General features: G+C 46.7%; 1 protein-coding gene across 1 annotated transcript in view; it reads left to right on the top strand.

Annotated features, from left to right (window-relative positions):
• Positions 1 to 12,487, top strand: part of LOC128064043 (zinc finger protein 69 homolog B-like) — a 49,880-nt gene that overhangs the window by 25,860 nt on the left and 11,533 nt on the right. The gene's annotated exons all lie outside the window — the stretch shown is intronic.

Genomic DNA, 12,487 nt, shown 5'->3' with positions numbered 1-12,487 from the left:
ATGGTCACAGTGCTCAGTCAGAGCTCTTTGAGATCCCCAGGGACTGTAGCCTGCCAGGCTCCTGTGTCAATGGGATCCCAGGCAAGAATACTGGAGTGGGTCATTGTTAAGTCACTCAGTCCTGTCGGACTCTTGGCAACCCTATGGACTGCACCAGGCAGGGTTCCCTGCCCTTCACCATCTCTGGAACTTGCTCAAACTGTCCATCGAGTCTGTGATGACATCCAACCATCCTATCGTCTTTTCCGCCTGCCTTCCATCTTTCCCAGCATCAGGGTCTTTTCCAGTGAGTCGGCTCTTCACATCAGATAGCCAAAGTATTGGAGCTTCAGATTCAGCATCAGTCCTTCCAGGGAATATTCAGGGTTGATTTCCTTTAGGATTTGTTATGGAAAAATGAAAATCCAGAGTCGCAAAGCACACCTCGGAGGACAGTCAAGACAGTGGACAACAGTTTATTACCCCAGCACGTCCCAGGGGAATCGGTTCCAAACAAGGACCCCGACATTTTCAAGAGACTCGGTTTTATACCCCTCACTGAATGAGTGTTTACATGTTCGCAACTTTTTTTATGTATATGACTTAGTTTTACAACATGTAGGTGTAGGGAGAACTAACAATTAAGGTTAAAGGGGAACAGTGATTATACTTCAAGGGGGATATCTTCATTGTTAATCTAACCGGGGCAGCCTGACCTTAACTCCAGTCTTTGCCATCTGTGGGGAGAGAGGTCTCCAAGGAGACCTGGTTTTACTTTAAGGATGGGCATTCTTGGGCAAAGTTCAGGCCCAGTTCAGCTGCTGCCTCAAGACGGAGTTCTTCCTGCCCTCCTCAAAGCAGCCGCAAGAGACTGATGGTCCTAGACGACCCGCCTTGCTGTCCAAGGGGCTCTCGAGAGTCGTCTTCAGCACCACAGTCCAAAAACATGAGTTCTTCTGTGTCCAGCCTTCTTTATGGACCAGCATTCAAAACGCAGAACTTTGATTCTAATTTTTGTATCATAGGCTCTTCAGATAAAACATTCAGTTGCTTAAGCACTGCATAAGAACATGATAAAATTTTTATTTTCTAGTGTTCCCCTTACATAAGTGTTGAAATGGAGATGATCTGTAATGTATACATAATATTTAAGTTGTGAATAATGTTGACAATGCCATTTATCATGTTTTAAATGTAGTCCACAAAAATGTCTTACCTATTTACACCTCTCATACAGCAGGTTACCATATGCAGCTGTTTTTGGTTAGATGCCACATCCAAAGACTCAACGGCAGTATGTTACATGACAAGTTAAAGCAAAATCAAACAAAAAACCTGTGAATTTAATTTGAAACTGTATATGATATTACGTACTTGCTAGGAATTTGATATTTGGAGAGAAGAAAATACAGTCAACCCTTCATATCTGCATGTTGATTGATTCAACCGAAGCATGGAAAATATTTGTGGGAAAAATTCCATGATATTCCAAAAAGCACAACTTGAATTTGCCACTCATCTCAACTATTTCCATCACACTTACATTATATCTGAGCTTCCCTGGTGGCTCAGACAGTAAAGAATGTGCCTGCTTTGCAGGAGACATGGTTTGATCCGTAGGTCAGGAAGCTCCCCCGGAGAAGGAAATAGGCACCCACTCCAGTATTCTTGCCTGGAGAATTCCCGGGACAGAGGAGCCTGGTGGACAGAGGAGTCCAACTCCATGGGGTCGCAAAGAGTCGGACACGACTGAGCAACTAACATTACGTTATTTTGAGTATAGGGACCTTTGTTGTCAGTGTGATGCCTTTGCTTTTGTTTTGTTTGGGGTTTTTTTTTTTGCACTGTTTTATTTATTTTTAAAAAATATTTTTATTTTTACTTTATTTTACTTCACAGTACTGTATTGGTTTTGCCATACATTGACATGAATCCACCATGGGTGTATATGTGCTCCCAATCCTGAATCCCCCTCCCACCTCCCACCCCATATCATCTCTCTGGATCATCCCCGTTCACCAGCCCCAAGCATCCTGTATCCTGCATCGAACATAGGCTGGCACTTCGTTTCTTACATGATAGTATACATGTTTCAATGCCATGCTCCCAAATCATCCCACCCTCTCCCTCGCCCTCTCCCTCAGAGTCCAAAAGTCCGTTCTATACATCTGTGTCTCTTTTGCTGTCTCGCATACAGGGTTATTACCGTCTTTCTAAATTCCATATATATGTGTCAGTATACTGTATTGGTGTTTTCCTTTCTGGCTTGCTTCACTCTGTATAATTGGCTCTAGTTTCATCCATCTCATTAGAACTGATTTAAATGTATTCTTTTTAATGGCTAAGTAATACTTCATTGTGTATATGTACCACAGCTTTCTTATCCATTCATCTGCTGATGGACATCTAACTTCCCTTCCAGGAAGCAGTCTTAATTTCCTGCAGTCACCTTCCTCAGAGATTACACTATTGAATTGTTCGGCTCCGCCCACCTCACCTTCCCAAGGTGCAGGGCAGACCCGGCTTCCCTCCACGACCCGCACCCTGACAGCTTGTCTCCCTTTAGGCCGCTTCCCCAGGCCGCCCCGCCGTTTCCCCGCCGGCCCGCGCAGCTTCCCACATCCGGAAGCGGAGAGCCGGCGGTGCAGCTGTCTCAGCAGCGCGGCCTGAGTTTCTCTCCTTCTTAGTCACACGTTACGCTCTCACTCGGCTTCCCTCGGTACCCCGGGTCTGAGGGTCTCTGCTGCCTCTAAATCCCCGCGCCCGCCCCACCAACCCCAGCAAATTCAGACGTCTCCGTGAGCGGCGAAGGGGCGCCTCCCTTTTGGTTTAAAGTCTGCACTGAAGCCGGTTCCTGTTTGGAACTCGGAAACGCTGCATTTCGCACCTCGTTCCGTCTTAGAACCATTTACTGTCCCCTCTGCACTTCCTGCAGCGCATAAAATTCTCTTCCACGAGGTGGGTATTTACGCTCCGCGGTCCTCAGCCTCGCCTTCTCGGCTCCTGGAGGCCACGTCCTCTCCCAGGTCCTGGGATTCTGGGGAGCGCGCCCCGCTCCTGAGACCCACTCCCTCTCAGCGCCCGTGTCTCCTCGGCCTTGTCTTCATAACGACCTTCCCCCTGATCCTGTGTCGGGGTGGGTGACCTGGGCCAGCCACTTGACCCCCTGGTTCTTCCCTGCCAAGTTCCACCAGCTGGAATTTGGCTCTTGCAGGAGGAGGGCTTCTTATTCAGCCGCCATTCCCGTAAATAGTGGGGGTGTGGTGTGGTGTGGTGTGGTGTGGTGTCATGAGAAGCAAAGACATCGAGAGAAAGAGAAAACTGAAAAACCTGAGGAAGAATCGATGACAAGAGAATTGGTGAGGAACTTGCGAAGAGACAGCAACATGAAAGAGAGGAAGTCTTGAAGATTGTGGGTAGGCAAGGACTCTCCGGAGAGTTAAAGGTGAGCAAAATAGGAAGGTGGTGTTCAGTCCGAGTCTTGGCGACCCCTGTGTGTCTCAGAGTTTGCTCAAATTCATGTTCATTGAGTCCAGGGATGATATCTAAGCATCTGATCCTCTGCCGACCCCTTCTATAGCCTTCAAGTAGAGGGGCTGTAAATCAGATACAAGAATTGGAACCTTGGCTTACAGAGCAATATCCTGCTGGGAGAGAAAGGGGACTCCTAGTGATCGGGCTTCCCTCGTGGCTCAGCTAGTAAAGAATCCGCTGGCAATGCGGGAGACCTGGGTTCGATCCCTGGGTTGCGAAGATCCCCTGGAGAAGGGAACAGCTACCCACTCCAGTATTCTGACCTGGAGAATTCCACAGACTACACCCATGGGGTCGCAATAGTCAGACAGGACTGAGCGACTTTCACTCATATCCAGTAATTGGAGGAGCTGAGAAAGCAGGCAAGGTGAAAGGAAGCATAGCCACTTGGGGGTGCCAGAGAGTTGGGAGGAAGGGAGGGCAGAGGTGGAGGAAGAAAGGCAGAAATTCATGGGAGATTTAGGATCTTCAAGGAGGTTGGATTATAAGCATTTTACAGGGAACAGATGGCAGCGAGAGGTCGGATGGGAGTCAGGGAAGAAGTAGAGAGGAGGACAGCCGGAGAGCAGAGGGGAAGAGAAAGGGAGACGGAGAAAGAAGTACGGAAGCAGATGAAGTAAATGAAGTGGAAACAAGCAGTGTGCAGGTGGGGGAGGGGACTGGATCCAGGAGAGTGCTGAATTGGTTGGATAAGGATTATGAAGTCGTGATATATTGATTTTTGCCTTACCTCATAGCTTAGTCAGTAAAGAATCTGCCTGCAATGCAGGAGACCCGAGTTCAATTTCTGGGTGGAGAAGATCCTCTGGAGAAGGAAATGGCAACCCACTCCAGTATTCTGGAGAATCCCATGGCCAGAAGAGCCTGGCGGGCTACAGCCATGGGATAGCAAGAGTCTGACACGACTTAGTAACAAAACCAACACACTGATTTTTGGTTTTAGGATCTAATAAATTTAAAACTTGTTTCTTTACATTATGCAGATGAGAATTGCAAAACTTCTGTCTGTAAGGCTTGTGCCTTTAATAATTATTTGTATTAAAAGATAACATCCATGTGCAGAACTGACTGACTTACTCCATGGTGCCTTTTCCAGTAACATTAAATATGTTCTTTGTGATCATTTTCCTTTTTTTCTTTCTCCTTTCTTTACGTTTCATTCTTTTTGTACCTTTGCCCTCCTGTAGTTAATTCAAGTCATTGTTTTCTAAGTATGCTGTGTTCTCAAAAGTTTTTTTTTCACCTGACACCATAATTCTTCAGTGGAAAAATTTTAAACAAGCTGATTCACATTAGGCTTGTTTCATGTTTATTTGAGTCCCATTTGCTGTTTCTTTTTGATGTTATATTTTCAAAGCATTTTTCTGGTGACTGGTAAAGAGATGTCGACTGATTTGATGAGTACTTAGAATGTCAGTGATCTTTCATATTAAGAGTCACGACCTAATTTAAGCAGTTCGTCTGATACTCCATTTTCCTCTCTTTTATGTGATCAGGTAACTAGTGAGCAATGAGGTGATCTGATGATGTTTCCCTCGGGTCCAGAATCTGAGCAACAGTGACCGCTGAAATGATTGGCCAAATTGGGTGTGTGACTGTGTGTGGCAGTTCTTCTTGGAGGGAGAGCCCAGTTGTTACTAGAATTTGAAATGGGTCCCAGTTTTGCAAAATGAGAAAAGGACAACAGTAGGATGGAGGCGGGAACATATGCTTAGAGTGAGATAGATTATCAGCAGATGTCTTCTATGAATAAGGGTCAATCTGCAGGGAGGCCTCCCACCTCCACTGGCTTCCCCGTGTCCTCAGGGCAGCATCCTGACTCCTCAGGTGTCTCCACAGCCCTTTGTCACCCTCAGGTCGCTGCCAGTGTCTCCAGCCTCATCCTGGGAGCTGACCCCATTCTCATGGTCAGTCTGTCCTGGTCACATTCACTTAGTCCTTGTTCATAGACACCAAAACCTTCTCTGTCTGGGATCTTAGTTTCTATGCCTGCCTTTCATCGTTAATCACCGTGGCCCTTGCTCTTTCTGTTCCTTCAGGTCTAGGCCCGCGAGGTCTCCCCGGTCTCCTTCTCGTATTCTCTGTCACATTAACCAGGTTTCCTGCCTCTATATTAATCACCTTCATCAGAAATGCCCTTGTCCTTTGACTGTTTGGAGTCTTTCCTCTTTCCCCTCCATTGAAGGATGCACCATGTTCCTCTTCCTCCCTGGATGCTCACAGCATCTCACTCTGGGGGTGAAGACTGGGAATGTGGGTTGGGCTGAAGAATTCTCAGGGGAGACAGAGGTGACAAGGTAGGTGATGATGGTTCCTGTATCTGTTCTGGACATTTCAACTCTAATTGATCCTTATCCCATGTGGACACTTAATCACTGAAAAGCAAACAGATATGGGGAGTCCTAATGAGCCTGATAGATCTAGTGTCTTGAGGTGTCCCCATGTTTCAGTCTGCTGTATCACTGCTCACTGCAGCCCCCAGGTCTTCTAAGCTCTGTCCACCCAGGGACCGGTTGCCATCTTAGACAGCAGCTCTGCCTTCCAGCAGTTTATCTGCTCAGATCAGGGGATGCTGAGTTTACTGTGGTTAGAGTGGCCAGAAGGTTTGGAATCCAAGGGGGTATGAGGGAGTCCCCACCTCCTTAAAGATCAGGGACATCTTCCAGTTAGCTCTCACTGGGGAGAACAGGGGTCAGTGAGACTAGGGTCTCTCTATCTTTGTTAATTCTTCACTGAGCTCAATCCAACCAAATCTCAAGGGCCTGTAAAATTTTCTGATGTCCCAAGTTGCTGGCAGGTTTTCCCAGGAGGGCCAGCTCCTTGGTCTCTGTACTGAGTGCCGAGTGTCCTTGGATTTGCAGCTTGTGCACAACTCTGTTGCGATGTTCATGCCCTTGGTCTCTGCTGTTTAGCCCTCTTGTTCAACCATGCATGAAGAGGTAGAAAAATGGGGGAAAGTGAAGGGGAGCTTGTCAGAGTCTCCAGGAAGGCTGTGGCAGCAAGAGTAGGGCTCTGGATGAACCCAGTGAATGGGGTGTGTGTGTGTGTGTGTGTGTGTGAGAGAAAGAGGGAGACATTCATACTTGTGGGATCACGGGATGTGTGGAACTGTTGACAAAGGTGGTCTCAGTTCTACCTGGAGGACCTGGATGTGGGCTCATGGCCAATTGTGGGCTGCGTGGAATGGTGGGTGTGCTATAGTGTCTTAGCTCAGTTTCCCTGGGACACAGATGCTGTGACTGAGGGTTGCATGACTGGGTTTCGTTCGGAAACACATGATCACACCTGTGGAGGAAGGAAGGAAGTGGGTTGAGGACTGTTACCCTGCAGTGTGTTAGAATCAAGACCTGAGCTGAGCCCACAGGGAGGTCTGGGTGCAGGAGGATGGGCACAGTGGTCGCAGAGAAGGGGGACGGGATCCAGGAGTGCCCCACAGCACCCCCTCCACACAGTGGATTCTGTGGGGTCTTTAGGGAGGGCTAGAATCAGACCCAGGAATAACTGTCGTTAAAATTCCAGAGATCACTTTGCGGATTACCTATAGTTTTTCTGTTAGGTTGAGTTGCTAATGAAGATTTCAGATGGAAGGCAAAAAGAGAAGTTGGCCTGTTCCTTGGAAGATGGTGAAGTTGCACTGGGGCGTGTGCATCAGCCTACACATCTGTCTTGTATTATTAGATTTTGGTGATGACAGTTTGGGGCTGCTGGGGTCACCGTGACTGATATGATGTCTTGAGTCTGGTTGGTATTTGGGCATCTTCGTGTATTTTATTCCATCATTAACACAGGAGTTGTTAAGGCTTGGAACCTTCTGGTGATTGCATAGCAGGATGGGTAGATTATTACTAAGTCTCTGGGGGAGTGTGTTGGTCCAGATGCAGGTTTGGAAGTTTCTTTCAGCCTCTGAGGGTAATGGTTGGGCCTCAGCTTTCATGGCAGAAGTTTTGCATGATGCAGTGAAGGCTTGTTCTTAGAATCTGAGGATTATCAGCTCCACAGCAACCTGTAGTACAGAGGCTTATTCTGGAGATGACTCATCTGCTACTTGTTGCTGCCAGCGCAGTGGATTCCTCTACTGTTCTCTCGTCGTCTTTGCAGATCTCGGGCGTCTGCCATGTCCATGCACAGTACAGTTAATGGTTGTAAACGGCTGAAGGCAATGCAAATGGTACATCGAAAACAGTGCAGAGTTACCCAAAGACTAAAAATAGAACATGCATAGGATTGTGCAATCTCACTTCTAATTATGTAGCTAAGAAAAGGAAAATTTAAAAACCTGTTTATGTATTTGTCTTCGCCTGCGTCCTTTAGGATCTCTGGTTTCTGTGCACTAAAATTCTAGTGTGGTGCTTGGGCTTAGTTGCTCCGCCGCCTGTGGGATCTTAGATTCCCCCACCAGCGATTGGACCCACATCCGCCACAGAGCTAGGCAGGTTCTTCACCACTGGGCCACCAGGGAAGTCCTGTGCAAAAATCAGTATTTTGAAGGAGTAACCTGCACTCCCGTAACCCATACTGTATGATTCACAACATCCATGTGTTGTAGAAACAACCTGAACGTCTGTTCTCAACCGAGTGGTTAATGAAACCGTGATGTGTGTATGAGACAGGCTGGGTCCTGGGACCTTTTACTGCAGTTCCTGCACCGGGATGAACATCTTTTCGGGCAATAGACCACCAAGAAAGTGTAATTGAACAAAGAAATTATAACCACATTCATGAGCAGACAGCAATTCTGAACAATAAGTAAAAGGACCACAAACCAAGCTTGATTTCTGAGGCTCCAGAAGCAAAATCAGGTCACTTCCCGTGATCCCTGCTCACAGCACCACTAGGGGTCCCGATGCGGGGTGGATCACCTCTGCTTCCTTCCAGCCTTAACCAAAGGGATCAGCTCACCCCCCTTTTTCGGAGGAGCAGGGGCACACACTTCTTTTTCTGTCTCTCCTTACTGCAGCAAGAGTCCCAGTAAAGCCTTTCTTGAAATTCCCTTCTGGTCTCATAACTATTTCTATAGATTAAGGAGCCCCAGGATCCAGGTTGAAAACATGTGTTAGTCACTCAGTCATGTCACTCTTTGTGACCCCAGGGACTGTACCCTGCCAGGCTCCTCTGTCCATGGAATTCTCTAGGCAAGAGTACTGGAGTGGGTTGCCATTCTCTTCTCCAGGGGATCTTTCCAACCAAGGGATCAAATCTGTCTCTTATGCCTTGCTGGCAGATTCTTTACCTTCTGAGCTCCCAGGGAAGTCCTCATTGGTAACCCAGGCAAATATACACACATATTTCTAACGGCATATTCAGTTCAGTTTAGTTGCTCAGCCATGTCTGACTATTTGCCAGTTCATGGACTGCAGCACGCCAGGCTTCCCTGTCCATCACCAACTCCCGGAACTTACTCAAACTCATGTCCATCGCGTCGGTGATGCCATCCAACCATCTCACCCTCTGTCACCCCCTTCTCCCACCTTCAATCTTTCTGACCATCAGGGTTGTTGCCAGTGACTCAGTTCTTTGCATCAGGTGGCCAAAGTATTGAAGTTTCAGCTTCAGCATCAATACTTCCAATGAATAGTCAGGAATTCTTTCATTTAGGATTGACCAGTTGGGTCTCTTTGCTGTCCAAGGGACTCTCAAGAGTCTTCTCGAACACCACAGTTCAAAAGCATCAATTCTTTGCTGCTCAGCTTTATTTATCCTCCAACTCTCACATCCATACATGACTACTGGAAAAACCATAGCTTTGACTAGATAGACCTTTGTTGGTAAAGTAATGTCTCTGCTTTTTAATATGCTGTCTAGGTTGGTCACAGACATAGCTTTTCTTTCAAGAAGCAAGTGTCTTTTAATTTCATTTGTTCAGTCATCATAAGCCGTGATCTTGGAGCCCCCCAAAATAAAGTCTGTCACTGTTTCCACTGTTTCCCCAGCTATTTGCCATGAAGTGATGGGACCGGATGCCATGATCTTAGTTTTGTGAATGTTGGGTTTTAAGCCAACTTTTTCACTCTCTCACTTTCATCAAGAGGCTCTTTAGTTCTTCAATTTCTGCAATAAGATTGGTGTCATATGCATATCTGAGGTTACTGATATTTTTCCCGGCAGTCTTGATTCCAGCTTGTGCTTCATCCAGTCCAGCATTTCGCATGATGTGCTCTGTGTAAATTAAGTAAGCAGGGTAATAGTATGCAGCCTTGATGAACTCCTTTCCCAATTTGGAACCAGTCTGTTATTCTATGTTCAGTTCTAACTGTTGCCTCTTGACCTGCATGCTGATTTCTCAGGAGGCAGGTCAGGTGGTCTGGTATTCCCATCTCTTTAAGATTTTTCCACAGTTTGTTGTGATCCACACAGTCAAAGGGTTTGGCCTATTCAATAAAGCAGAAATAGATGTTTTTGTGGAACTCTCTTGCTTTTTTGATGATCCAGTGGATGTTGGCAATTTGATATCTGGTTCCTCTGCCTTTTCTGAATCCAACTTGAACATCTGGAAGTTCATAGTTCACATACTGTTGAAGCCTGGCTTGGAGAACTTTTAGCATTACTTTGCTAGCATGTGAGCTGAGTGCAATTGTGTGGTAGTTTGAACATTCTTTGGCATTGCCTTTCTTTGGGATTCAATGAAAACTGACCTTTTCCAGTCCTGTGACCAGTGCTGTTTTCCAGATTGGCTGTTGTATTGAGTGCAACACTTCCACAGCATCATCTTTTAGGATTTGAAATAGCTCAGCTGAAATTCCATCACCTCCACTAGCTTTGTTCATAGTGGTGCTTCCTAAGGCCCACTTGAATTTGCATTCCAGGATTTCTCACTCTGGGTGAGTGATCACAACATCGTGGTTATCTGGGTCGTGAAGACCTTTTTTGTGCAGTTCTTCTGTGTATTCTTGCCACATCTTCTTAATATCTTCTGCTTCTGCTAGGTCCATACCATCTCTGTCCTTTTCTGTGCCCATCTTTGCATGTAATGTTCCCTTGGTATCTCCAATTTTCTTCAGGAGATCTCTAGTCTTTCCCGTTCATTGTTTTCCTCTAATTTCTTTGCATTGATCACTGAGGAAGGTTTTCTTATCCCTTCCCATGTAGATGGAGATTTTGGTCATGTGGGAGAGGTTGGATGAATGTAGACAATATTACGCTAATTGAATTAGGACAGACAGGGTAAGACTGATATTGTATATGCTCACTTATATGTAGAATGTAAAAAAGTGAAACTCACTAGTACCAGACAGTGGGATGGTGGTTATCTGGGGCTGGGAGGTGGGGAGGTTGGGGAGATGTTGGTCGAAGGGTGGTAGACTTTGAGTTATAAAATGACTGAGTCCTGGGGAGGTGTGTGCAGCACGCTGACCATAGTTAACCCTGTTCTATTACTGCATGCTGGGAATTTGTCAGGAGACTCTGTCGTCAGTGTTTTCACCACACACAGAACACGGGCATTTGGAGGTGATGGATGTGTTGGTTCGTGGATTGTGATAAATATTTCACAGGGTACACGTGTCACATGATCACATGGTGTATGGTATATGTACACATAACCCTTCTCGTTAGTCTCAGTAAAGCTGGAAAAGAAGAAAGTGGGAGGTGGCCTGGCCTTAATCTTCTCTAGTGATCAACCCAGGCTTCACATGAGATCATGAGGCATTTTGCCAAGGCATGTTTTGTACCCCTCCCCCAAAAGTCATGCCCCTCAAGATCTCGAGCAGGGCCTCTGCCCAGGAATGTGCACAGGCCGTGGATGATTCCAATCTGGATCCTGCATTGAGCACCAGGGCTCTTAGCCTCCACTTCTGAGGCATAGATCAAGCCCTGGGGTAGCAGAGGGCGCTCTACTCTTGAGTGGGGCTGGACCAGGGCCTGCTGTGTGACCTGAAGGGGATCATGGGGTCAGTGGAGGTGCCCCCTGCTTCTGTGTACATAAGACCTCATCAGGAGGGGAGTGTGATCCGAGGGAAAGTCCCATGTTGGACTCTGTGTGGGAGTTGACCGTCGTGAGTCCCTCTTGAGACAGTGGGCACAGAGGACTGTCCGTTCCACACTGTGACGGCTTCTCTGTGTGTGTGGTTGGGTCTCAGGAAGGGGATGTGTTGACCCTAAGCGTTAAACAGCATGTTTTCCACTTTCATGATAGAATTGTGAAGACTCATGGATGAAGAAGCCCAGAAGAGGAAAGAACAGGAGTCAGGCATGGCTCTTTCTCAGGTAGGGTCATATTCTCAGTGGATTCTCACACTGCCTTCCTGAAATGCCCTTCTCTGGACTCGCTAATCGTGTCTGACTCTGAGGTATCCTGTCTGACTCCTGTACATGGACACTCACCCGGGTCCTTCCCTCAGGGCCAGTTGTCTCCACTTAGATCCTGTCTCCCCATGACCTGGTGACCTGGCCCTTGTGAGGAGGCTCCCCTGGGCACCGTCCTGGGCAGGGCTTCTCACCCATGGGTTGGAGACGGGGTCTCGTGCTGTTGGGCAGCAGGGGTTGCTTAGGGCCCATCTGGATGCGCTGTCTGCTCTTTGTCAATCAGGGTAAAGAAGCTTTGGTGGACCTCAGGTATTAACATGTACAGTACACAGTAAAATCTGCCAAAGAGGCCAATGAGGGGAAATCAGTTCTGACTTTTTATAGTATATTTAAAACTAAATGAGTACCTCCCTAAAAACTTAAGTGTTTGGGAATGGAATGGAACATTCAGAAAGAGATGTCAGGGCTAGGGAGTGTTTTGTTACACCATCTAATTTAACTGTGAAATCAGGCTTACTAAGTTTTTTCCTTTCTTTTTTGAGCACATGATTCAGCTTCCAGGGTCTTAGTTCGCTGAGTAGGGATCGAACCTGAAAGCCTGCAGTGGAAGTGATAGATCTTGATCACTGGACCATGAGACAATTTTCCAACTTACTAATCTTGATTCAGTATTTTCTTAGTGGAATAAAATAATAAATTTTGGGGTTTGTTAATAAGTACATACCTAAAATTA

The sequence above is a fragment of the Budorcas taxicolor genome, chromosome 18, assembly GCF_023091745.1.
Source record: "Budorcas taxicolor isolate Tak-1 chromosome 18, Takin1.1, whole genome shotgun sequence".
Taxonomy (NCBI): Eukaryota; Metazoa; Chordata; class Mammalia; order Artiodactyla; family Bovidae; genus Budorcas; species Budorcas taxicolor.
This window is presented reverse-complemented; position numbering and strand designations above follow the sequence as displayed.